Source organism: Balearica regulorum, chromosome 2 (genome assembly GCF_011004875.1).
Source record: "Balearica regulorum gibbericeps isolate bBalReg1 chromosome 2, bBalReg1.pri, whole genome shotgun sequence".
Taxonomy (NCBI): domain Eukaryota; kingdom Metazoa; phylum Chordata; class Aves; order Gruiformes; family Gruidae; genus Balearica; species Balearica regulorum.
Window position 1 is genome coordinate 130,590,132 of NC_046185.1, and position 27,920 is coordinate 130,618,051.

The following is a 27,920-nucleotide window of genomic DNA, read 5'->3' on the forward strand; positions in this document are numbered from 1 at the left end:
TTTTAGTAACATTCTAGGACGTAAAATAAAGAAGTCACCTCTTTCGGAAATGTTTTGAGCCTGTTGGTACAACTGGCATTACAAGCTAGAATATAGTAGCTGACCCACCTTAAAGCACAACATATGACTTTGGCTTACATTATGCCTCAAATCCCTTAAAATTCAGCCTCACGGCAGCCCCACTTAAACAAATACCTCAGTTGTGCTTGTGTAATTTTTTCATATAACAAAGAGAAATATCTTGGTAGAGAAGCAGAAATTTATTTTAAAACTATAAAAATCTGCAGAAGGACAAGTGCTAAAATTACTCAACCCTGTTGTCATTTTTTAAAACTACGATTCATTGCTTCCTATTATTAGGAATACGTTTAAAGCACTTACGCTTGTTAGAAAGGCTTTATTTTCAGAAGAGTTGCTACCATCCCCTGCAAACAATAAATACACCGCTAACCTGAACATCAGCCAGACCTGTACTTACAGCAATAATTTTCAGTGCCCTAAGTACTCAAAAAAAAAAAAAAAACCCAAAATTTTTGGATGATAACTTTTTCTTTTTAATTAAAATTCATTCTGGTGGACAGCATTAGCCTGACAGGATATTTTCCTACTTGTGACCTTAAAAAAAAAAAAAAAAAAGAAAAAAAAAGACAGCAGAGTACCCTTTACCTGACTTCACTGACTCCCAAAAGCAGCATCCAGAAGTGAAGAATTTCTATTTTTATTTGTCCTTTAACTCCACAAGGACACTACCCCCTAAAGGTGATAATTAGCATTAGCCGATTTTCTTGTGGACATCTCTACCAACATCTGGCCTCAAACAAGTGATGTATTGCACCAAATGCAATCGGGTGTCAAGAAAGACCCTAACTCAGGACTAACCTATCTATCTACACAAGGCTAGAACTGAAATAACTAGAATTGTACCTAATTTACTCCTTTAAGATTATTCATATCCTGTTTTGATTTAACTTACAGCTATGTTAAACTGAAATAGGATACTCATAATCAGAAATGAAAGAGTATGTTCACATAAAGGCTTATACTAAAATAACTAAAGGTGTTAAATTACTTCTAATTTCAGTTATTTCAGTTCCAGACTGTGCGTAGACAAGCTCTTCGGGGTGAAGCAATAAAAATGCTCTGAATTACACTATCCTGTCTGAAAGAAACAAGCAGCAGAGAGATAACTGACTAAACAAACAAACCCCCACAAAAACAAACCCAAAACCTCCAGCTAAGCTTGATTTTTAAATCCACCTCTATTTATGGGATGTGACCCCGGGATGTTGTCTTTCCTAAAGACCTTTTCAGAGAAAGAAAGAAAAAAAGGAGGAGGGGGGGGAAGATATGTGTGGATAATGAAAGGCTTTATCTGATATCTCAATTACTCCTGCAACTGAAGCACTGCCAAAGGTTTCTGTTACCCCTTTCTCCCCTCCTCAGGGGAGAGTGACAACTGCATTTTCAATAGCAGAACAACGGATGAGACTAAGTTAAAGAAAACAAGAGAGTAACAATTCTGGTCCCAAGTGCCCAAGTGAATTTCAAAACATTACCAGGAATTATTTGGAGTTTGTTTTCTTACTAAGTATTGCAAGTCTAAAACTGACCTCCTTGCCCTGAGCTTGAGCTTTAGTCCCTAAATCCATCAATACATGCTCTGATACAATTAAATTATTCTCAAGGTTACTAGATAGATAAGCACGGAGTAAGCACCAAAATAATGTACTCGACGAGGACGAGAATCCTGAGCATGGGGATCGACTGCAGGAAAACATTGACTTGGGCTTTATTCTCAGTACTTTGAAAAGGTGTCAGATTCAACATCCAGTCATTTACCACAAATGTACAAGCAACTGCTGGTTCCCACGAGAATCACCCTTTGCAGACTATTTGCAGACACTAGACTTAAAAAAAAAAAAAAAAAAGTAATAATCCAGAATGGCTATATCATGTGTGCCCTCCAGGATACTGTCTGGCATAACTTGACCCATATAACAAGTTACCAGATAGTTCAATGCCCTTAAGACAAATTGCACCATGCAGAATTCATATTTACGTGTGATGCTATCACCGGCGGTTGAGACCGTAGTACTACTGACTCTGTTACTACAGTAAATGAGTGAAAGAAGCTGCCTACTGCCTACAGTTTTTGAGAGGGTGTCTGGTGCTTGGCTATCACAGCAGTAATTCAAGTTTTATGCTCAAATGCTGACCAGAAACAAGCAGCTGAAAATCTGGGCTGTGAGTGTGAACCTCCTGCATCCCCCATTCCTGCTGAGCTCCGCAAGAGCTACGGATGCACAAGCAACGCAGGTTCTCACCCCAGCTTTGCAGCAGGATGGGAGTTCTCAGCAACAGAGGTTTTTTGGTTGTGCAGAGCACAGTTTGCACGGCATCCTTTTCAAGATGCAGGCATGCATCTCCCATCCTTCAGTCATACACAGCCTCTGGCACACAGTTCACTTCGTGCAGCTGAAGTGTGTTGCTGGGCCACACAACTTAAGTCTCCTTTTTCCACAGTGTGTGCAGGTGGTTCAGCATACATGAAGGAAATCACGCAACCAATGGCAACATTTCGACTTCACCTAATAAAAATAAATCACAGCAACCTTTCCATCTAAATTAAGGTGCTTATTAACCTTTGGGATCTTAAAAATTCAAGTTACACTCGTGCACCTTTCATAGTACTACATACGACTGCCACAATTAATGTGCATGAAGAGTATCAGGCAAATCTATGATGACTGAAAGTTTAAAAATTGCTTGGGCCTGATTTTTTTTTTTACTTCTGTTATCAATAGCTTAATTTATTGCAACTTTGTGACCTTTTCAAAGAAACAAACAAGAATTATAAATATAAGCGAGCACTAATATTGATATGTCAGCATTAGTTCTGATATTATTAACAATAGGCATAAGTGCATTATGCAGCAGAAAAGGGGGCTGAATTTTAATAGACATGTTAACAACATCTGTCAGCATTTATTGCTCTATTGTGACCACGTAAAGAGCCTTATTGGCAGAATACATAAGTGAGGAAATCTGCTATGCTGTTGTAGCCTGCCATTCTCCTGAAATATCACTCTGCTTAGGAGAAGTTAAGGTATTCTAATTAGATAAATAAATAAACAAAAATAGAGAAGAAACATAGAAAGACTTCTCCAAGCCATGTCACATGGAAGAGAAACAAGTTCTGCAGCAAGCCAAGATTTTCTTCTATTCCTTGATTTCTGCATAAGATACTTCTAAACATTTTTATTATAATTAATACAACTGAAGCCCACAGCAAGGAATGCAAGAACATAACAAAGAAATAAAAAGCAAACAAAGGAAGCAAAACCATCCCCAGAACACAGCAACCAACTACATCCCCTCTCAGCAGCATCCAGAGGGAAGTACTCCACGTCCTCGGGCTCCTCAAGGAGATTTTGCAGAGCCCCATGATCATCCTTTCTGAATCAGAAAAATAGCTCTAACACCAAGAAAGCATGCTCTTCTCTCTCACTCTCTCTCCCCCTTTTTAAACTCAGCAGTAATCTTATTGCCTTACTGGTAAAAACATCAAGCAGGCTTGTTTCCTGTTTCAATGTTATTCTTGAAGTGGGCTGCAGTACGAATCTGATTTTCATTGGGCTATTATTATTTGCAGCTGCGTGACCTTTTTAACCTTCTTTTAAAAGTGACATTTCAGCCTTCAACCTCAAGCTGTCTAAATGTTGCAAGGTTTTCAGTCCTCTGATTAACAGTGAAAAAGAACCGATGGTGAGGCGTATACTACAATGTGTCTAATACAGGTCAGTGCAACCATCCTGCCATTTGCACAAGTGAGTAATTACACTCTTATAAGCAACCTGTTTGTTGAAATTAATCACCTGGGCACATGCTTGCAAGACAGGTTTCTTCAGCCTGGTGTGACCAAGGTCGCTGAGATTTCCAAATACAAGTACCAAATACACGGTCGCTAACGTTAGCAGCGGTATGCAGAGACATGAGCAATAAATGAAGCATCACCTATTTTTTAGGGTCACGGCCACAATGTATAAAAAGTGAGCGGAGATGTGGTTATGGTGCACTTGTGAATATTAAGGAACCCCATTGGCGTATGCAGCATTTTAAACTGCTAGTCGTGGCTATTCAGTGCAGCACTATTTACAGATAATTACAGTGTTATTACAAATGCTATTAAGACTTGTTGGTTTTGGAAGTATAGTACATGCAGGGTTAATGCCTACGGCTGTTCCCAATATGTCCTTGCATAAGCAAAGCCAATTTTAAGTATCATTGTGCTGAAAGGGTGCACGGTGTTTTTCGTCGGCATGGGCTGTTCAGTGGAAGCGCTTGTTTTCTGAAACCAGCATCATGCTTTCCACATGCACACATACAGGGCTCATTATCACAGCCCTGCCTGCTTCGGCTGCTACAACGAAGGGTCTGTCAGCATTTCCATTAGAAACCCCCTCGTTTCAGGATTAAAGCATTTCCAAATGGTTCTGGACGCTGGAAAGCAATTTGTGTCTGGAGTCCCCAAGAAGGCCTTTAATGTGATGCACATTTGAGCTGGGGCTTGAGCCCTCACTGGTACCCCAGTGAAGTTTTTGTGACTGCATTTCTGACATTTATACGTGGAAAAACACTCACCTTGGGCCTTTATTCATTTATTTTAAAAGAAGAGAGCCCCATAAATCTTTAGGCAGAGCCAAGTGCTCTCAAAAAGTGGTTGATGTGTGAATTGCCTCAACAGCAAGCAGCCCTTGGTCCTTTCCCCCTGGTTGGCCCAGCAGCAAGCACCCTCCGCGTGGGACGGTGGGGGTGCCTCGCTAGTAGTTAGCCCCTTGCCACCAGTGAAGTTGCTGGCCACTGGCATGCTTTGGGATCGTTTGCAAATGGAGCAGCAAAAAGATTCTTGTTTCACACTGCTACACACACCAGATCTTTTTGACCTGCCACTTGGTTTGCTTACTGCCTGCCAGAACAAAATCCAGTGCTGCAAAGGCTCCCCAGCAGTCCTAAGGTTTTGTCCCATCTCTCTCTTCCAGGTATATATACTTGCCTCCAAATCAGATGAGGGAGAAGAGGTTTTGCTCCCCAGCTCAGCATTTGGCCACCAAAAACAACTGTTTCTGGAAAACCAAATAGCTGCCACCTGCCTTTCTTCTACTTATGCTTTCTTCTCAAGAAAGCAGAACTGGGGATAACTAAAAAAAGAAGGGGCAAAGATAGGAAATTTCAAAAAGAAACAAGAAAGTAGTTTGTAAAACTCTGGAATGGGGGTGGTGGTGGTGGTGGTGTGTGTAATGAGGGGAAGAACTCCAAAGGGGCTGGGGGGCAAGGAGCCACCAGTGGAAATGGAAAAGAGAAAGAAAATGGAAGTGAGGACTGCAAACCACTGAGGACTGAACTGAGGAAGAGGAAGGGAGTAAAAGGATACCTCTGAAAAAGAAACTCAAAATAGAAAGCAGATGACCTACTGCCTTCCCACGTAACAGCAGCGCGAGAGCCCAACGCTGTATATCATCTGTGCAAGATATAGAGTATTTGGTGGAGGGCACAATTTGTCCTCTACACTGGATGAGCTGTATCTCAAGTCTAGTGAAAATGCACGAGTCTAAATGATTACTCTATGTCTTGGGCTCTCCATTTCCACATAGGAAACCCCTCATGGATTTACTTGGTATAGGGCAAAAGGATTTGCTGTTTTACAGAAATGGCCATGGGGTTATTAAGCACAGGCAACAGAAGACAAAAAAAGGAAATAGGAGAACAGAGGTGAAAAGTGAATTTAAAAAAAGCAAACAAAAAACAAACCAAAAAACCCCAAACCCAGCATTTTTGAAAACAGTTCATGAAAGTTATCTCAGCACAGAAATATTCTATAGGAGAAATCAGATCTTTATAGGGAAAGATGGCTATTACTTCAACTCTGGAAAAACACTTTGTGGAATAATGTGGTTATTTTGCACTCTGCAATTGGCCAAACAGGGCCGGCCTGACCTGGAAGCGTCCCAGGCTTGTAGCCCTGCAACTGTCCCCCACTGATGGCATTTGCAGAACAACCCTAATACCTGCTCTCCCTAGTTACAAGTCTGAAATGACACGAGAGACCAGGCTGTAACCTTGCTGACAGCACAGAGGTTTGCTTAACAGAACATGCAGCAGCACAAGCTGTAGCAATATAACCACGGAGTCAGGCAGTGCAAGGAAAAGGCACTATTCGACAATGAACATTTTGCATGCCGGCAGACAGAAACACCACCTGTATCACTTCTCCATTGCCCCTACAAGCAATTTTTCCGCTAGCTTTTCAGTGCTGGACATTCAACAGCTAACCCAGACCTACTGAAGTAAAACCAGTATCTGAGTCTATGGACTTAACGTAACAAATGTTAGGGAGAATGTCAAGTGTCTACCGGTAGTTAAACAGCATCCACATTTCATGTTTATCTCAACGTGAATGAATACTGTCCTTGTTCGTTATCATCAGGCATTCAACTTAAGTGCTGATGTTAGAAGGTTAAGTGAGACTGGAGTGTCTTGGGAGGGAGGGAAAGGAAGAAGGGAGGAAAAGGAGGAAAAGGAAGAGAAGGGAGGGAAAGGAGAGAAGGGCTATGTTAAAGCAGGATTCAAACAGATGCTTTAAATCGTCTGCTACAAAAGGACTCTCCGCTATCTCAAAAGCTTCAACGCTCAGACTTCTGTGATCGGAGGCATGTACGTGGGGATAATATCTGCCCTTACTTAAGTCACTGTCCATCTCACAAATAGTTTTTCACGAAGGGAGGTGGGGGAACTGCAAAACAACTGCAGTAACACAAGTGACAGGAATCTTGCTTCAAGAGACAACCACTAACAGCTAGCATTTTAAAGGAAAAACACACTTTCTCTGTTCTTTATGAGCAAGTCTTGGCTTCTCCCTGTTTGGGACACAGTCCCTTGGGGCACAGAATAGCACACAGAAGTTAAAACCACCATTAGCTGAAATCAATATTTACTACCAAACTCTTGAAAGATTTAAAGGAGAAGATAACATGCAATGCCATTCCGGGCTCTTACAGTCATTATTAGCATGGATCTAAAAGCACCCACTCTCTCTCACTACTAATTTTTAACACTTAACACTACGCTCAACAGCCCTACAGTGTAATATCTGATGCCCTACCAAGTTGCTAATAACACAAGAACAGTCTGCTTAAAATTGTATCTATAGTTATTTTCCAGGCAAAGGGATAAAAAAGAGCAGAAGATGCTTAGCCTTGTCAGACAGTCTGCCCCAATTTTCACTCATCTCCCAAAGGTTATTAGTATGAAGTGAGGTGGGTCCTCTGTCTTCTGCAAACCCCTTCACAAACACAGCCCCGTTCCCAGAGCTGTAGAAGTCGCTATGCTTCATGTCAGTGGTTCCTATGCCAAGAGCATGATCGTGGGTGTATGAAGGAAAAACAAAGAGTCTTCAGATCATCTTTACAAGTTAAGATGGTTCATCATGCCTATTGCTGTGAAACGAAAAAAAAAAAAACCTACTTCAAGGAAAAATTTCAAGCATTATGCACTGCAGAAGATCTCCAGGATGCCTGCAAAGGGCAGAAAAGGCAACCGCAACTGTGGTGAGAGATGAAGCCCATGAAGCAGAGGGTGTCAATGATGAACTCCCAGTAACATCTGGCAAATAAGCTAATCTTTTGGGACTTTCCAATGTTGGCAGATAAGCGTGTTGTCCGTCCCTTCAAAGGCTGACCTCATTGCTATCCTTGGGTTAATGGCATGCACTGCTCTCAACTCCACTTTCTTTTTTCACTCTTTCCCCCGCCCCCAACAGTTATTATTAAACACCAAACAGCTTTGCCTATTGTTGTAGTTTGCATACAATTTAATTAAGAGTTTTCCCGCCAGGAATAATATTGACTGAAGGTTTTGAAGGGTTGTTTTGTTTTTTAAGTGTACTGTAACTGCAGTATGCTAATTGCTTTGGTTTACGATACACAAATAGATAAAAGAATTCGCCTACCTTGCATGCAAATAAACACTTGGATTTCCAAAGGGAAGGAAGAAAAAAAAAAGAAAGAAAGCATAAAAGATATCCTGGGGGAAACAACAACACAAGGCTGCTTAGCTGACTTTCATACCAGAAGCAGTTAGGGGCTTTAACACGGACTTTGAAAATTCTGCCAGCCCAAATTTTCCTTCTGGTTTATTATATAAAATAATCCCTAAACCAGAACTCTGCAAACCAACTTTATACATTTTATGGATAAAACTCTGCAATTCTGTATATTTAAAATAATTTTAAATTAAGGCCAATCTTGCTTTTTACTTTTTTTTTCTTTATATTTAACATACAAGACAGCATAAGACTTTCATTACATAGAAAAATGAGGCCATTAATAAACCAGCTACAAGCCGTTAATTATTAACTTTCACCAATTTTTAATTATAATTTTTAAAGACTTTTTTTTTTTTTAATTGGGAACTTCTCTCTCTTCGAAATGACCCAAAAAATCCTGAATCAAACCTTCAACATCCGCTGTTCTTAGTATAAGATAAAATCCTCTGGGGTTACAAATCTCTGCTGAGAACACTGGCAGCTTGTACGTCCCCTCAGGCAGTACTCCGCACTACAGACATTAAAAACTAAAAAGTGTTCTTTTCAGCCCTGACAAATCAAGGGCAGGCTGTTTTGCAGCAGTTTAAACTTTGTATGTGCAAAGCTACCAGCAATCTCCAATACGTACAACTTATCTTCAGACACTTAGTTTCTCACCATGATATAACAAGTTTTTACTAACAGCAGCATAACAACCTTTTTCGGGTAAGTTTCATTTGGATTTAGGCTTATCCTGATATGTTTTTAGACATACAAACATGGAGTCATCCTACTGTTAAAATACCTTCATTAAAATAAGAGGGTTTGAGTTTGGAACCGGGTTAAAAAGCTGTTCCCAAATCATCCTTACTACTTGCATTGAATACAGCACAGTGCAATTGGACTTAAAAGGGCAGTAAGCAAGTAAAGTAGTAAGCAGGGATTTGCTTGAACTAACTAGTAACTCAGAAAAAAAATATACACTCAGAGAAGCTGCAGATATTAAAACAAGAGTTTCTGTATTTTGGTGGCCCACTTACTTACACATAACAATCCGCTCCTTCTGGAGTTATTTTGTCAGACTGGAGCCTTTCGTCTTATCAAAACAGTTAAAGAGATATTTTAGCCTCAGTCTCCTGGAGTACCTGAAGTGACATCAGTAATCACGGGACATGTCCAGTGCAGGTATCATCAACAAACGATGCTCTGCTGCAGGCAGAGCCCTCCCCAGGGCTCTGAAATGAGGAGCCACTACCGAGGACTGGAGCCAAAAACACCAGGAGAAGCGAGTGATGCCCAGGACAGGCAGGCTCAGCACCGAAGCCCCCTCCTCTCCCCCCATTACACAGGCCAGTGACACAGAGTCCCCCGCAGCACCGAAGGACTTCTTCCAGCTAGTGCTGGAGCAAAGGCTGAGGACTGTCTGCCCTGACAATTCAGGTATCTGACTTGGAAAGAGCACAGGATGGCCCACAAACTGCTTGGCAGACATCTAAAACAAAACAAAAAAAACCCAAACCATTTTGTGCTGTTCCCCCCATCCTCCCGCAGACCCCCCAGCTTGGCTCTGGTATTGTCCTCCGCCCTGGATGTATCCGCAACCCTTGGGTCAAGCTTCTCGACCGTTAAAGGACTGGACCCAAGAGAGTGGCTAACTTTGATGAGAATCTAACACAGGTCTTCAAAGACTTTTTTTGCAAATATATGCCTGTTCTGAGCACAAAAGCGGTGATCCCTGCCTTCCCTGCAACTCCAGAGGTACTCATGAGAGCCAAAGGCACTCCTCCACCCCCCCAGCACTAACGACGCCCTGCAAATATGTTGGATGCCTGCGAGACACAAACAGAAATCTGCCTCCCCCTCTGTACCCGGAACAGCAGTTCAAACATCAGCATCTCAGAGGAGCCCCAGGGTAGGCAGGGATGTGCCGATGGCTGGGGCGGTGGGATGGGTCCTGCCTTGACACTGGCTGGAGCCCCCTGTAGTGCCAGCCCCCAGGGAAGCCCCCCAGCCCCCGCGGTGCCTGCCATACAGTTTTCCTGGTGGTCTCCATTGGAGGGGGCTCTGTGGGTTAAACAGCCCGAGGCGCTTGTGGGGAGGCTGCTCAGCACTCCCAAGCCAACGCAGTCTAGGGTTGGACCCAGGACTCGGCAACAAACCCAGACAGGTACAGCGTGTGTACTTCTGTCTAGACAGACCTCAAGCCCTACCTCAAGGAATGAGAGATTTGGGATGCAGAGGTAAAGGGACATAAACGCAGTCATTGCTCCACTGCCACTTGACAAGCAGGGGACATCTGACACGGGCTGCCACTCTGCTCTCTACTAACAGAGCTGCACATCCAAACTACGGGAACTCCTCCCAGGAGCACACACGCAGCGGAGAGATCTGCTCGGCAGGCGCCAAGGAGAGCTCTGCACTGCGTGTGTCTGCGTGCACACGTGCATGCAAATCTGTAGGGTAGGTGGGAGTGTGCAAAGGGACATTTTTTTTCGCTCCTAAAGGGCTGCAAGTACATCTGAGCAATACAAAACTCCCCAGAACTTTTCTCAGAAGACCGCTACGTTGCAGTAAAAAAAGCCGCCTTTCTGGCTGATGGATATTGCCTCCGTTAAGGAGGCAGTACATCAAAATGAAACAATTCCCAGCCAGTCACTAGCCACAAGTTTCTGGCAGTGACCAATCCATAACTACAAACAAGAATATTAAAAACCATCACACATGGAAAAAATATTACTTTTCCTTAAAAGAAGAAGGCAAAGTACAGAGTAATTCTCTGTAGGCTGTACGTTCACAATCTGTGAACAACTCACGGCAACTTATAACATGCTGCAAGTGTAAAGCGGTGAAATTCAAACATCTCTAAAAACCACAGATTTGTAACTTGCGCTTATGTAAATACACAGCTTTCAAGCCTCAGCCATCCTGGCCATAGCTCTTCTGGGAAAAATGAAAAAATCTTGGCTGAGATTTTCAAGAGCAAGTGGTGATACTGAGCGCCTCCAGTTTTTAGGTGTCCAATCAGAAATACTTTAAAAGGCTTCATTTTCAACTCATGCTGCACACACCCTCTTCCAATCATATCCCTTTAGGGAATATTTATCTTTAAAAGTAAGCAAGTAAGGAAAGGTCAGACACATACACATTATTTTGTTCATGCTTCTCTCAGTATTCTCTCTGACATGAAGATGTAATGCTGTGCCAAAATTATTGACAAGAGGCTGAAGAACACACATTTAAAGACTGATTTTTATTTTTTTAACAGAGCTTAAAGATGCCCAAAATCAAAATTAATTGCAAGCAGCTTTAAGTATCTCGTATCTGTAGTTTCATCTGAAAAATTGTACCTTACATGATCGATCCCAAGTCATGCAAAGTTGGTGGCAGACAGGAAATAAATTTATATATATTTATAGTTACAATGTACTGCTTAACTACAAGATCATTATTTTGGGACTGGACTGCATAGACTGATCTGGCTTTTTGCATTTTTAATTAATATAATTTATCTCATTTTGAACTAGGGTGCAGAGAGTTATGAATAACGAATTCTTTGTATGAGAACTTAAAATAGAATTTTAAAAAACCTGAAAAGCTATCTCAACATATAATTGCCTCAGTTTCTAAAAAGAGGATTTAATATGTAAGCTGTTTTGATGGTCTAGGAAGCATAATACATAATTTCTTTGTCTCCCTCCCTTGCAGGAACAGTAGATCACTAAGGTTTGTACCAGGACATTGAAAAAATACCCTTATTTTGAAAGTAATCAGAATCTAGGCGTTAACATTCCCTAATAATATAGATACTGTAACCCACTACACATAAACCTCAAATAATATGGATACTATAACCCACTCACAAAAAAAAACCCAAAAGCCATGATCTTTGCATACAGAATCATTAACCTTATTGCTGTCTGTATGCCTGTACAACAAACATGCTATGGTTGTCTTGTATCAACTGACCAGGTCTACCTATACTTCACAGTACCTATGCTATAGAGGTAACATAATCACAAAATAAAAGCATAATTGAGGTGGTAGAATTCCTGCGAAAGCAGATTTTACAGGTTAGTAATATCAGCGACTGCATCTGATAAAGGGATTACAAGTGTGGGCTTCAGTGTCTGGAACTGCAGAGTGCTTTTTGAAAGACACTTTCATCCTAAGTGCTTGACAGATCCTCTTGGTGCACCGTCTGCCTCTGATCAGGCACCTGAGGAGAGTCTGGAGTTCTTCTCAGAAAGCTGCATTACTGCAGGATACTTCTTTCCAAGTATATGCCAGCAACATGAAGGCCATTAGGTCTGTATACTCTAGCTGTCATAATTTTGCATGACACACCATCCAATATTTTTATAGGTAAGGCTAGGTTTTCCTCACAGAGAGAGCTATTTATATGAACAGTTTCAGATACTGACTAATGCTTTTGCATTTATCAGTGCCATAAACAGCTTTGTGCATGTTAATACCACTAGAATTACTTTCAGGACAGTTAGCGGCAATTATAAATAGGTTCTATTATCTTCTCATGTCAAAACAGGCAAAGAAAATGCTTAACACCCATTTTGGTTGGATCATCCAAATAATATGATTCTTTGCATAATTCTGCAGAACAAAAAATCTTTGAGGAGCATCAAGAACAAATGGGACTATTGTGGGTCTCCTTCCTAGGAGGACTACCATCCATCTCGTCTAGCAGACTCCTGTGCTACACCTCCCTCCTTCTCCCCTCACGTTCTCCTTTCTCACGTACTGCCTTGGTCTCACATGAAGAAGCCTCTGATCTTGGACCATTCATTTTGCATTTACATACATAACCATTTATTTTATGCATTTTTGTATTTCTTCATAGCATGCATGTGGCTGTAGTACACAATGTGTTATGAATGCTTTGTTGTTACAATATTTTAAAAAAATTAGGTCCTTCTCTGAGGCACTTTGATACTACACCAACACCTTTGGTATCGTCTTGGCTGGGCCAGGAAGATAGCTAAGAACCTAAGAAGTTAGCTCCTTTATGTAGGCAATGGTAAGAAAAGAAGCAGTGAAATATCCCTACTCACGAAAGAACATCTGGGCTAACTAACCAATCTAAACCACAAGGATCTCTCCTGGTGTCATTTCATGAATAACAAAAACCATATGTGGAGATACAGGCTGCATCTTCTATTTGAAGATAACCTGGAAAAATTTTACTGAGCATTACCTAGCCTGTAACAAACATAAGAGAGCAAAGATCAATACACTGAAAGCTTATTTAATTACAATTAATTGTTTGTGAGAAGTATTCACAGGTTGTACCACTTCTAGCACCAATGCTTAGCTTTTTAAGTAGACTCTACCTTTTTCTTTATAGATTTCAACCTTAGGTGTACAAGGGAGCAAATGAATCACTATGGTAGGTAAGTACCAGAGCAAAGGAAAACAAAAAAGGAATGTACTTCACATTTTCAAGAAAGTTCTATCTTTTTTCATAATGGCTTTCTCTGGCAACCTCATTCCCATTCTCCTATTTTCCTACTGAAAAAGAAAAGGGAAAAGAAACTGAAGCCACAGTGAAAAAAATATTTTGGGGAGGGTGCTTCTGTGACAGAGTTCAGGGGAGAATCATGTAATTATTTGGGCTTCATCCTCAATGCAGTCTTTAGGGAATTTTACAATTCCAGTCAGCTCTTCCGTTCACGCACATGACGCGACTGACAACGAAACCCATTTTGCAGGAGTTGTTAGGGCAACATTAGTTAGACCATCACAACTTCCAGACAGAGAACACACCACTCAAGCAGTCAAACCTCATAGCAGTGAAGATCCCAATTTCAAGAGAGGTCAAGCCCATTTCACTACTGGATATGACTCCGTATCTGGGGGGCAGGGAGGAGGAAACAATGAAAATCAGACTACATATGTGCTGGCAAAGACCCCTTCTTTCCTTCATTCCTTTTCACAAAGCCTGTATAGCTTGTGCTTTTTGATAGAAGACTTTAATTGTGTGATAAATCAGAGTTGGTAAAACAATTATCTCTAATTTAAATTCAATCCCTTTTGGAGGGTTTTACTAGAACAGTTCTGCCTGCAGATCTACCGTAAGCGAGCCTGGGTACCAAGACTAGTTCGGGCACTTGCAGATAGAGCATCAACATGAAAACGCATATCCACCATGGACTCTGATTTTACAGCAACTTTTAAAGAAGCATGGCTAGAATATTGCAAGACTACTCATTTTGGTGTGTGAAAATCCCTTTGGTGTTTTCCAGTTAATAAGGATGAAAGGAACAAAAAAAAAAAAAAAGAACAGAACATGGGAAAAAAATTATAGGGCTGCATAGGCAGCCTTGAAGGAACATGGACTGAACAACCTTTGAAGTACTCAATTCTAAAATGAGATCATATGAGAATTTTCTAAAGCAATAAAAGTGAAGTCTCAGAAGCAAGTGTAAGTTACAGCCTGAAGTGCTTTATCACAGCTCCGTGAACCCTCTTCCATAAACCCTAGTTGTTTTAAAAGTTTATTTACTTCAAGGCAAAAATTGAACTGATTGTGGGGGGATGAAAGGGCGGGAGGGATCTATAGTTTCCCAGAGGTGTGTTGGTAAATAAGGCCTGCATCTCATGACATCAAAATCATTACAGAAGGAGAATTGTCTCCTGCCAGCCTGCAAGGAGGCATTTTCCACTCAGGGGTAAGAAGAACAAAGTGCTTTAAGTGCTTCTTCAACAAAACTCCTGCCCTCTGGAGAGCAAGGCCTTCAATTTAACAACATGCCTATAGGTATGTAAAATCACAATCTAACTTCTAAGTCTGTTGCCTGAAAAAGTTAATCCTGGGCTAATGGTACGACTGTGCTGTGCCGCACAAAATACCCAAGCTGCTTCTGAGGGAGCATGCCTGTTTACATGGCATGATGCAGAGCTGGGCAGAGACACTAGCTCACACTGTGGAAGTAGTATCAGCACATGTGCTCGTTTTGGCTGGGATAGAGTTAATTTTCTTCACAGTAGCCAGTCTGAGGCCATGTTTTGGATTTATGCTAAAAACAGTGTTGATAATATAGAGATGTTTTTGTTATCGCTGAGCAGTGCTTACAGAGTCAAAGACTTTTCTGCTCCTCACACCACTCCACCAGCAATTAGGCTGGGGGTGCACAAGAAATTGGGAGGGGACACGGCCAGGACAGCTGACCTCAACTGACCAATGGGATATTCCATACCATATGGCATCATGCTCAGCATATAAAGCTGGGGAAGAAGGAAGGGGGAGACATTCGGAGTGATGGCATTTGTCTTCCCAAGTACCCGTGATACGTGCTGGACCCCTGCTTTCCTGGAGATGGCTGAACACCTGCCTGCCCATGGGAAGTGGTGAATGAATTCCTTGGTTTGCTTTGCTTGTGTGTGCGGCTTTTGTTTTACCTATTAAACTGTCTTTATCTGAACCCACGAGTTTTCTCACTTTTACTCTTCTGATTCTCTCCCCCATCACACCGTGGGGGAAGTGAGCGAGCAGCTGCACGGGGCTTAGTTGCCGGCTGGGGTTAAACCACGACAGCACATGACATTGCTCTTGAGCTAAGCAGCTAAGTCTTTCAGTGGAACTCACTAATACATACACTAATACATGCTGATGTGGATATGCCTCTTTCAGATAGAAATCTGCCCACCTACACCAATTTGGGAAGCTTCTGCGTTGTATGATGCACACATAATCAATTTGACTTTAAGCATCCTCAGCACCTCCATTTCAGTCAATCATCCCAGACTTCCTCCATAATCACTGGAGAGAAACAGGCACATGAACACTGTCCACTTGATGTAGACATTCATATTGGGATGAGAGGAATCATGAGCTAGAATTGCCAACCTCTCTCTACCGAGTCTGAAAGAAGCCTGGAGGATTAGCTCAGACACCACGTAGATGCCTGGATGTGGTCAGAAAAACCCATTCCTCCACACCCAACATTACTGCGGCTGTCTGAGCCAGAATAATGATGGCTGCCTGTCTGTACGGTGCCTTTAAACCTATGCATAGCAGTGCACTGAAAAAAAAAAAAAAAAGCATGACACTGTTGCTATTCATATTCTTAAAGCACAGATTAGAGAGAAAGCAATTGGTCAAGAAAGTGTCAAGATGGGTCACTTTTTTTGCAACCAGATTGTGTTTTGCTGCCACCTGATCAAGTAAGAACAATCCTCCAGCTGAGTACATGCAGACCTTCCTTAGGTGGAAAACAACTGTGATGGAGGACCCCAAGCAGGGTGAGGTATCTCATGCCATGGGGGCAATCCAGCTCAGAAACTAAGCCACTGAAAATAAGGCGTGTTTTCTCATCCTTCTTTCCCCACACTCCATCTGTGTTCAGATAACAGCTGTAAAAGATATCACTTTAGATATCGATTAAGCTTGTATGCTATTGCATACAGAAGGTACTTTTGAATAGATTTAAATTATAACATTATCAATATAACTTGTGTTGGGAAGCTGTAACAAATTCGTAACACTTAATTTCTGTTTCCAGGCTCATGGTTTCACTGCCACCAGGTTCTTTAAGACTCAAATTTTGTACCCTATACATGCAACTATTTGTTATGTAGTTTTAAAATAACCCTCAGGAGCCCTGGGAAGAAATATAGCTAGGCAGCTGGAGGAGAGAAATTGTTCAGCTCAGATACTTGCTCAGAGCCATTTAGAGATCTCTCCCGATTTTACAAATGAGATAGGAAGTACAGATTTTAAAATTATACAAATGCTGAACCATTTGTTTTAGAAGATTTAGCAAAATGAAGCCTTTAAATTCAATTCTTCAAGTTATAAAAGACTCCATCCGGGGCAGTTGTTATGGTAGGTTGACTTCATCCTCTAAGGCAACTTTCCCTCTTTATTCCTAAGCCCTGTAACACCCTGGAAACCCCAAGGGCATCCCTGCAGCAATCTTCGGAGAAAGAAAGACAGAGAGAGAAAGTTGTCCTTGGATTTATTTAGCGAGAAGGAGGCCAAATCTGGGACAAGGAAAAAGGTTTGCATAGAGTCAGAGCTCTCGTGGATTTGTAAAATCATCCATGCACATGGAATATATTGAACCTTGAACCTAAACTAAGGTCAAGCAAGTTTAAGGCTTGATACAGATGTTTCACAGAACTCTGGTAAATGAAGGTGAATGTTACTGTTAAAGCAAGAGAAAAAACAAGCTATAAAAATGGTTGGTCAATTGTTTATTTTTCTTTTCAGTCCATTGTCGAGTTTACTTTGTCCCCCTTAAGCCCAGCACTGGTATTTCCTGCATCTGGGTGATGACAGCAATCTCTTATACACCACATAAAACAGATTTAGAAGTTTGAAAGCCACTCCTGGCCTGGTTTCTCCCCGGAAATATATCCCTCCAGCACAAGGGAATATTTGCATTTTATAAAAATACTGATTGCCTTCTGGTGCACCAAAAAAAAAAAAAAAAAAAAAAAATTCATTATAAGCGAAGTACCAACCCCTCCATAACCAGCAAGAGAGCTTTTGAACCAAGGTTACTTTTTTTTTTAAATTAAGTTACAGAACAATCCAAAGAGAAGTCCCTCAAGGAAAATTAACATAATGACTTTTTAAAAAGATACTATGATCATTTGGTTTTAGCCAATTATTTTTCCTCCTTTGGCACAAATGTGTTTGAAACGGTTCTCAGAAAAGGGGCCAAGACCTTCCAAGTGTTCAATGCCATGATGGAGTGTACGCCAACATGGAAGAAATCCCCTTTCCATGCAAGTTCTGACTAACAGCGATAACGTTATTGGCTCTGAATCTGGAATGAGTCTCAAGATTTGGCAAATGCAGGAGAAATGTAAGTTTGGAAATAATTTGGAAAAGTTAAAAACTTTTAGGAGATCCACTGTAAAATAATGTAATAATAATAATAATAATGACTTTGCAAAGAGCTAAGCATAAATAAACTTTCAACATCAGAAAGTACAGAGGTGGTATTTTCTCTGTTCTACTGACAGGGCACATGAGCAAAGGGACTTCAGGGGACAGATGACATCAGTGTCAGAACAAATTAAAACAAGAGATGATGGGCCATGAAGTCTTGGGTTCAGAACAGATAAAAATGAGACAGGGTCCAAAGTTAAAAATTTAAGGAGGGGCAAGTTTGCAGAAAAGACAGGAGTAGTATTAGTATTTTTGGTCTTCCCAAGCTAACTACATGAGTAAGAGGGTTGCAGGATTAGCACACCTGCTTCTGTAAATCAGCTTTAAAGCTGGTTACTTGCTTTGTTTTCTCCATGTTCCCACTGAAGTCCCAGGAATCCCAGCTCCAGTTCCCCACTGGTTTAGATGATGGGTAATCCTTAGTGCCCAGATTCATCAAAGCGCTCAACTGCATGCTTAAGTTTCAGCACACACAAACACTCTCAATTCTTAATTATCCATGGGTGGTTTAACCAGATTCAGTGGATTAACTATGCTACAGACAGAGAAACACTGTACCTGGTGCTACACGGAGCCTGTAAGGCTCTGGCAGGGCTCTGAGGTCAGGCTGGTGGTTCAAACATCGCTCTCCTGCTTGAGCTATTATCATGAGACCAACACAGACTAGCTTGCACCGCATCAAATTTACCCCCATAGGACTCAGAGCACCAGGAAACATAGTCCAAAGACACCTGAGTAGCTCTGTCACAGCCACATCTCCATCATCACAGTTCACCATGAGTCATGCTGACCTGGACTGCCCTGCACCAGATCACCACCTCATCCCTGCACCAGACCATCCAGGGCATACCCAGTACGTAGGGTACCCCCATGCAGCCAGGGTGCTGTTCCCTTGCCCCGCGAATCGTAGCCTGGGTCCAACAAGAGTGCAGATCATGAGACAAGCTTGTGGTGATGGGGCAAGTCCAAGGTCAAGCCAGGAAGTCAACTCGTGGGTCAGGATCAGTGGGGTCCATGGCCAGGCACAGGCATGGCTGTGGCTGAGCTGCAGATGACTACACCTACAGCATAGCTCAGCCAGGGCTGAGCTGAGGGAAGGAGCGTAGGCCGGTCAGGGCCATTAAGGCCTGTGAGCGCATGCAGGGCCACCACGCCTTCCTCCTCTACATGGGTACGGGTCTAGAGCACAAGTCTCATGAGGAGCGGCTGAGGAAACTGGGGTTGTTTAGCCTGGAGAGGAGGAGGCTGAGGGGAGACCTTATCACTCTCTACAACTACCTCAAAGGAGGTTGTAGCCAGGTGGGTGTTGGTCTCTTCTCCCAAGTAACGAGTGACAGGACAAGAGGAAACAGCCTCAAGTTGCACCTGGGGAGGTTTAGATTGGACATTAGGAAAAATTTATTCACCTAAAGGGCTGTCAGTCACTGGAACAGGCTGCCCAGGGAAGTGGTTGAGTCACCATCCCTGGAGGTATTTAAAAGATACGTAGATGTGGTGCTTAGGGGTGTGGTTTAGTGGTGGACTTGGCAGTGCTAGGTTAATGGTTGGACTTGATGATCTTAAAGGTCTTTCCAACCTAAATGATTCTATGATTCTATATACCTGTAGGCCAGGAGATGAAGAGCAGCTGATTCCCACTGACTTTACTAAAACTGCCCACAAGTTCAGAAAGTTAAAGAGGTATTATGTAGCATTTTGCATTGACAAAAGTAGCAGGCTATTTTTTATTTTTTAAAAGTTTCACAGAATCCTCTAGCATCAATAACCAGCACCCAACATACTAAAAACATGGCAGCAACCAGCCTAGAGGGATAGTTGCAAGGGAGAGAGTTAAACACAGAGACACATGTAGCTTTTAGAAACAGAAAGTACTGGCAACATGAAGGGATTCAGACTACTAAAAATGTTAGATTTTCAGACAAAATGCATTGCACAGTAATAGAAGCAGGACCTGAATTTGCATGAGTTTTTAAAAGCTTTACTACTTCATTCTCCCATCGTTTCCCCAGCCTAACAGTGAAGAGTATAGGGAAGAAATAGACAAAAAGTGAATGAGATGATTATGTTTAAAATGCTGGAAATATTGGGAAAAAAAATAGTGTACAGTGAGTTCTGTGACCTCAAATAAAATGATACTGTAGAAAAAAAATTCAACCTGATGCCATGAGACATTAAAAAGGAATAAATGTTTGCCTTAGAGAACTAAGAATGCAGCCATCCACTTCAAGTTTAGAGAGACAAAAATCATTATTTAGGGCAGAGGCATCTGTAAAACGATCAATAGAAAGAAACAAATTTAACCCAAGGTAAATATCTGCAAACAACACAGGCAGCTGAATTACACAGGGAAAGTATCAAAACAATGATAAATTCTAGTGAAGATTAAGTACATAGAGACACGTTTGAGGAATTTAGAGGGCAGAACAAAGACAGAGCAACTGAGATTGCTGGCACCCTGATCCTGTGCACAGGATCTGGAAAGCATCAGGAAAGGCTGAAAGAAAAAAAATGCACAGACTACGGACAACTGTGGGAAACAGAACTGCTTTATATACTAATGCCGCAGTAATCCCGGGGAGGGGGGGTGAGTAGTTCATGTAGTTGCACAGGCAGTGATTGAGGACAGAAAAATTCCCTATGAGAGAATATATGACATGTAACTTAAGCAAAGTCTGTCTGTGTACAAATACTATACAAGAAAACTATCAGCTCTATCTGCAACTGTGCCACTGGATCAAACAACTAGCTGGATTCCAGCTGGGTTGTGGAGCCAGCTGCAACATGATCACTGCAATTGTGATGAGCAGCAATATTAGACGGGAGAAATGTGACCGACTGCTGGTGGTGCATGACGCTGCCAATAAGAACATCATGAAGCAAAAGATGCTATCATTTGGCATTTATAGTAGATGACTCACAGGAGTACCACCCACCGCTGGGCAACAGGGCAGAGCAAGACACTGATTTGAATGCAATACAACACCACAACTCCTTCACCTAATACCCTGAGGATGAATAGTCACTGTGGGTCATGCAGTGCTCTGACTGAACACATAGGTTAAGTTTCAAAGAGAACAACACCTAGAAAACAAGGTAGGGCCAAGCAAAAACAAGCTAAAATGTAGAAGTTTTCGTGCTTTAGGAGAACTGCTGAATCCAGCAACCCTGCAAAAAGGCACTCTGTACCTGTAGAAACTAGTAAAGACTAGAGCAACCGCCTTAGCAAAAAACAGAAAAAAAATAATCAGAGGATATACACCAATTCAAAAATGCTGAGAAAAAAGGCACAGCAAAGAGGTCAAAACCCATTAGCACCAGCTGAGGCAATACTACCGAGATATATCCAAGCATCTTTGTTTATGGTGATAAAAGTAGGTCTGGTACATTGCCACATCTATTGGCTACCAAATATAAACACCAAGGGCACCAGCCTGGCCTACTGTAAATTGGACGAGACATGAGAAGAGACTCATGTTTTAGTGTTTGTCTCATTGTAGAAGAAGATGCTAAGGAAGAGGCATTTCAGGACTGTAAGAACTGTTTTCAGTTATTCCTAAACACAAGTGGAGCAGGAGGCTGAAAACCAGTAAGCTGAAATGGAAAAGCAATATGACTTCCTGCTTTGGACATGGGGACTCAATGCTAAATCCTAAGAAATCCAAAACCTCCAAGAAACACCCAGACACAAGTGGGTAAAGTGCTTGACCATCGTTCCAGATTTGATATGCATCAGTGATGTGATGCTTGTACTCAGTTAATATCCAGCAACGCACAGGGGGTGGCAGGGAGACTGGAAGTCAAAGCCCAGATAGTGAAAATAGGCAACGGCGGCTGTGAGATGCCAGCTTGAAGGCACTACCAGCATGAGGAGCAGCAAGAGCACAAATATGAACAGGGAAGCCCAGGAACAAAGCTAGCCACCCACAGACTTCTGTTAGTAATGCCTAGCAGACACATTAAAAAAAAAAAAAAAAAAGTATGTCAAATTGAGAAGGATCTAGCGGCTAAGACAGACTACAGCAATCCCAGCAGTTCACTCCCAAGCTGTGAACAGGCACCTGGTCACCAGTCACAAGTAAGCAACAACCCAGCCTCCCCCAGAAAACAAAAAAAACCCAACCTAAACCCACTTGTGAGATCACCCAAGTGACTACATCTCATGCATACAGTTTATGTGCACCTGGATTTAATGATAGCCATAGCTGCAGTACTCCTGTAAATAGTTATCTCACTAAAAGTAGCTTCTCTGAGCAACGTGGTGCCCACTCATGTTAATACCCAGAATACTGTACATGATGCTTTGTAGTGGCCTCTGCCCCTTCACAGCAGGACTCTCTTTCCTGTTTCCCAGTAGCATGTTTTGCATAGAAGGGGAAAGCTATAAACCAAAAGGTTTTCTCTCACAGTTGCCCTTGTTGTAGCCAAATGTGTTGCCATCCTAGACTTAGGAGCAATTGGGAAATAAATGACACTGCAATCACTACTGTCCTGTATGTACTGTACTCTGTGTACTTGTTGGCATACATTTGTTTACATACTTTTCTATGTATACAAATCTATTTCCTATAGTAAAGTGACTAATTATACCTTTTCATGTGCACTGCAAGAATATAAAGTTTCTTACATGTGTTAATTTAAGAGTCCTGCACTAAACTGGGAGGTATCACTATGCAGTCCCTGTGTTACTCAGTAGTACATGCCGTGAAAAGAAAACTATGCAGAGCAACTAAATATCCACCAATAAAAGCACTCACTACAATGGCATAAAGCTTTTCATAGACAGAAATCTGGCCTACAGCAGCAGTACACAGGTCTGAAGCAAATACCTTTCACCGACTGAGCACTGACAGCTCCAGCTGACCGCAGAGTGAGTATGCCCAACGCAGTACCTGCAATTTTCACTCATGTGCCTGGCTTCACTTTGAAGTCTCACAGAGTTGACAAATTTCCGTGTATATTAAGTAAATAACATTAGCAAAAGTACATATATGTATATACGTAGTCTGCTAGAATGTCAGATACATGTTTCATGTTTAGTCTGGGCATACTAATAAAATACGCAGAACTACTTTACCAAAAAAATTAAACTCCCCTTGTCTCACTAGGAAAAATTTTCAATCATTTTCAGCATGGGCCAGCTGTTAGGATTGTAATTAGACCAAAATGTAGATGTTACATGCTTCAGAACAGCAGTGATGCAAATGCCAGCACCGCAATCGCAGGCTGACTCCAGCAAGCCCTCTTCGCAGAGAGCCAGGATTGTACCTCGCCAGAGCTCCTTTGGAGAAAGGCTTCCAACACCGAGCAAGTGGGTGGTAGATTTACAAACTACAGTCTCTTGACATGAATGAATAACGTGACTTTGCACCTGCGAAGAATACAACCTCCTCTCTATCCCACATATCTCTCCCACCCTCTTCTCCAGATCTGAATCCTGCAAGCAGGCTGGAGTAACTGTAGCAGGTAATTACGAGTTATTATTGTTGCATTAGAGTGAGTAGCTATTCAGTAAATTAGTACGCAATATTAACTATTCATTTGAAGAACACAAGAATCAGCCTCAAAGTAGCAATTAACAAATTATTCCTAAACAGGTGTCACTTAAAGAGTAAGTCAGGCTATCATTTTTCTATAATTCACCAGTAAAATGCTGACTTCTTCCATACAGTAAACACAATTTAAGCAGATGGTATGTTCGCGAAAGGCATGAGACCTATACTTAAATAAATCAGCGTTGTTGGATGTGAAGACTTACACTGATAGTCAGCAGAATTTGTGAAGCATCTCCTTAAGATTTAAGAATGATTTACTACTACGCTGAAAGAACAAGCCTAAGATCTAAATCTTGCTGATTAAACTCCATGCACTCCTGGGGAAAAAAACAGAGCTCTTGTTTGTCTGTACAAAATAATCACCAACACCCCTGATGTTCTCGGTTTTTAAAGAGTACTATCACAAAAATATTAGGATCCCTGTGAATGTACACAGTGTTTTAATGCCCCATGGCAGAATCATATTAATTCATCGCCTTTCAATCTTGATCTCGCAAACACTCGGTTCTCTGGGTAGCTCCCCTGCTCTTCAGAGAGATTTATATACGACTGACTTTGAGTTCCTTCAGTTATTGCACGCTCGCATGTATGAAACGAACTGACAGATTAAAGATTTTGCTTTAGACCGAGCATTGCTGCAGAAAGACAGACGGAACGGATGCAGAATTCACACTGGAGAAAAAGGCTTTCAGGCTCTCGCAGGCATCGTGAGTGAGCCCTTCCCACGAGTTCCCCGTTCCCGGGACGGCGCAGAACCGCCCCGCTAGAGCCGCGGCCCGGGCCGGGCCGGGCCGGGCCGGGCCGAGCCAGCCGAGCCGAGCCGAGCCGAGCCGAGCCGAGCCGAGCGGGGATGCCGGCGCAGCCCCGCCCCGCCCCGCCCCGCCGCCAGGCGCGGGCTGGCAGCAGCCTCTGGCGGTGAGTGCGCGCAGGGAGGCGGCGCGGCCCGGGCAGGCCCGGCAGCGCGGAGCGGGGCTGCGCTCACCGCGCACCGGCAACTGTGCCGGTACCGCATACCGAGCCGGGCTACGCGAACCGTAGGTGGGCATCTTTGCGTCTAGGGGAGGAGTTTATGCAGCATTAAGGACTGGGAAAAGCACGCTCGCGATGGCGAGGAGCGATGCTTTGCATGGAAGGGCCACAATTTTCTTCTTTCTCAGTATTTAGAAAAGAACGCGGTAAGTTCCTCTAGGTTGCCAGGCTGGCATCTAAAGAAACCTGCAAAAGGCAACCAAAAACTACGTTTAGTGATGTGAAGAGGCACCACTGACATGTGGGCTGATGCACATAGCCTGCAGCCACTCTTAAAAAGCCTAGACAGCAAAGACAAACCCGGACTGCTACTGGATAGACTGCAACAAATTACAAGATACAGATCCCAATTTTTAATATTTTTTTTTAATTTTTCTTTTTTTACACAAACCACATAACTGTGAAGAAAAGTCCTCACAGAGAGGAAGAGAAGATGCACTCATACTGGTTTGAGGCAGAAAACAGCGCTAGAGCCTGCTAGAAGTTGTTGCAAACTAAACGCCATCCCTAACACCAACATACTCGCTGTCTTAATTTGCTGGTGAAAGAGTTGCTGAGTGAAGATCATTTTCCAATTGGTGTGATTAGTATAAAGAATTTTAGCCTTCATTACCCACTATGTTTAGTTTTTCATGAGAGTATTTTTCCAAGCCTTTGGAAATGCAGAAATTACAAGCATCTTAGAGCAGAATCCCAGCACAACAGCAGAAACAGCAGCAATCTGATTTAATACCATACCAATTTACTGCAAGATTTTTTATCCAGCTGGCACAAGAGAATCACCTAACCTGAATCATTTATTCCAGAAGAAATTATAATCACTACACAACCTGGTTAAAAGAATGTTAAAAAGTTAAGAGCATTTAATCATCTTGAAAGTAAATTTGTTCTAATAGGCAAAAAGTTAAAGTATAAACAACAGTATTATATTGTAAATAGTGTAACAATGTTTACAGTCAGAAAAAGAACTTGTCTTTTGACACAAAACACCTTCACTGACTTACAGATTCCTCTGAACTAGCATTTCCCCTTTGCTTTGAAATTAAAGCCAATGTTGTTTTGGAGTATGCTGCTCATGATAAGAAAACCTACCCTACCTTATGGCAAATGAACTTTCTCCTGGAGATGTGGGAGGGGCTGAGTACATCACTGATTGGGAAATACCACATTTCCGCACTGTCACCCCTCTTCCAATTCACCTGGGGCTGTTTCTTCCAAATTTTTCTCAGCAGCCTTAAGAAACTCAGCACAGGAGGCCACCAGATGATGCTGCTCTAGGAGCAGAGAGCTTCTCTCCCTGTGAGCATGGCCTGCCAAAAAGGAAAATCCCATCTTCCAAACTGGGTCCAGCTCAGGGGAAGGAACGTTCACCCCCCTACCACAACTCCTATGACCACTGAATACCCTCGGAAACCTGCAAACACCCTTCTGCTCTGGTAATCTGGTGCTTCCTGTTAGAAACACTGTAGCACGCTATGTTTAGACCTAATTTTGATGACCCTAGATTTGGGGGAAACCCCTGATATACGTGCCACAACTTGTGCTCACGCAGGAGCCCAGGCAGACCACGTACCGAGAACATTACAGGAAAAGGCAGGGCAGGGAACTTGCCTTCCCCCATCCAGCAGGTACCCATGAAGGGAGGACAGATGCCTCCCCCTTGGCAGGAGTCAAATGAGTGGCAAGAGCTAACACAGCCCAAACTCTTAATGAAGAGCCTCAGCTCCCAGGTTTCTGCTCCCCTTGATGCAAACGGAGCACGTGGTCAACCGTCACTTGAAAAAGCCATCCCCACGGTGACAAGCAAGCTCCCAGCTAGGCCAAGCAGACCTCTCATTTCCGAGTTTGAAGCAAAACTTACACTGAAAGCGAAGAGTTTGGACTGAAAGCCCTGTAGCTGCTTTTTTTTTTGGTCTCGTCATAGGTACGCGTAGAGGGGAGGTGGTGAGCTGTGAGTTTCTCAGCTGCTAACAGATTTGTAGCTGTAATTTCATCTGCATCAAGTTAACCGTCACACAGGTACCTTACAGAAAATCTAAAATGCATTTACTTTGAACTGAATTCTCCCAACCAGGCTACACACAAACAAAAGTTAACAGTCAAGGGAATTCATCTTCCCAGTCACTACACTCACAAGGATTCACTGGATCTTTTTGTTTTGTTTTATTTTTCCCCTGTTTTTTTTTTTTTTAATTTCTTTGACCTTTACCTACCACTCCAAGTACTCTCTCTGTATTTACAGCTTCACAGTCCTCTACACTTAATAAGGGGTTTTGTAGTTCAGTGGAGAGACTTTCCAGCCACCAGACTGGGGGCTGGACACAAAGCTGGGTGCCACCTAGAACTTGGCTAAAGGAACTGTCAAGCAGGGGTTTGGTTTTAAGTGTTAGTTTGCCCATCGTGCAGTCTCTTCTGTCTCATCTGAGGCAAACTGTAAAATCCATGCAAGCCCACCTTACAGCATTAATGCAACAAGAATGGGACATATACTGTTTCTAACACTCCTAATATTTGAAAATCTTGAGTAAAAGGAAGCAAGAAAACAGATGTGAAGAGAGAGAAAGAGAGAGCATCACCCTTTTTTCTCCCACACTACAGGCTCTGCTTTTTTTTTAACTTTTTTTTTTTCTTCTTCAATTGTATGCGGAATTCCCCTTTAAGTCAGTGTAAAGTTTTACGCTGATGAGCAGCAGGGCTTTTGTGGCTGGTTTGGGGGAAAAATAATACAAACAAACAAAGAAGCACATACACAAGCATCTCTGACAATGTAAATCAGATGTTATTCATCAACTGTGAGTTATTGTATCATAGTCAAAACAGGGTAGAGAGAGGAAAGCAGTTCCTTTCTATTCTGGTAGCACCTTACTTTTGCGGCTGGAATTTAAAATGCACAAATCCTCATATTAGGATAATTGTACCAAGCTTGCATGAAGACCTAGGTTTACTGTAAAAGTTCAAGAGTTTCTAGCAGGGATGGCTTCCACCTGCAGAGGCTGACTTCATGGCTTTTTGCAGAGCCTCCACAAAACCCAAAGGCTTTGAGAGAAGCAGATTTCACGCTGCTGTTAGCTTTCTTGCAGAAAGTTGTTTTGCCCTAGCAGTATATATTTTAACCTCTGTGTGATCATACTGAAAAAAAAGGCATTACTTCATTTTTCATTTTCTTGTTTGAAGCAAAAATAAGTAATATGCATTACACATTTACACCCTGCTCTCCCTATATACCGTTAGATATTCTCAAGACAGTTGTCACGTCTAATTTCTGCAAAGAGCTCAGCCCCAGCTGCCTATGCCATACACGTACGGTAGTCATGTGGCAATCGGTTCCCATTAGGTAAATCAAATT

The 27,920-nt window shown here is 42.2% G+C and overlaps 1 protein-coding gene across 9 annotated transcripts in view; it reads right to left on the reverse strand.

The window, feature by feature from the left end:
* CREB5 (cAMP responsive element binding protein 5) overlaps positions 1–27,920 on the reverse strand; it is a 261,523-nt gene that overhangs the window by 219,242 nt on the left and 14,361 nt on the right. The gene's annotated exons all lie outside the window — the stretch shown is intronic.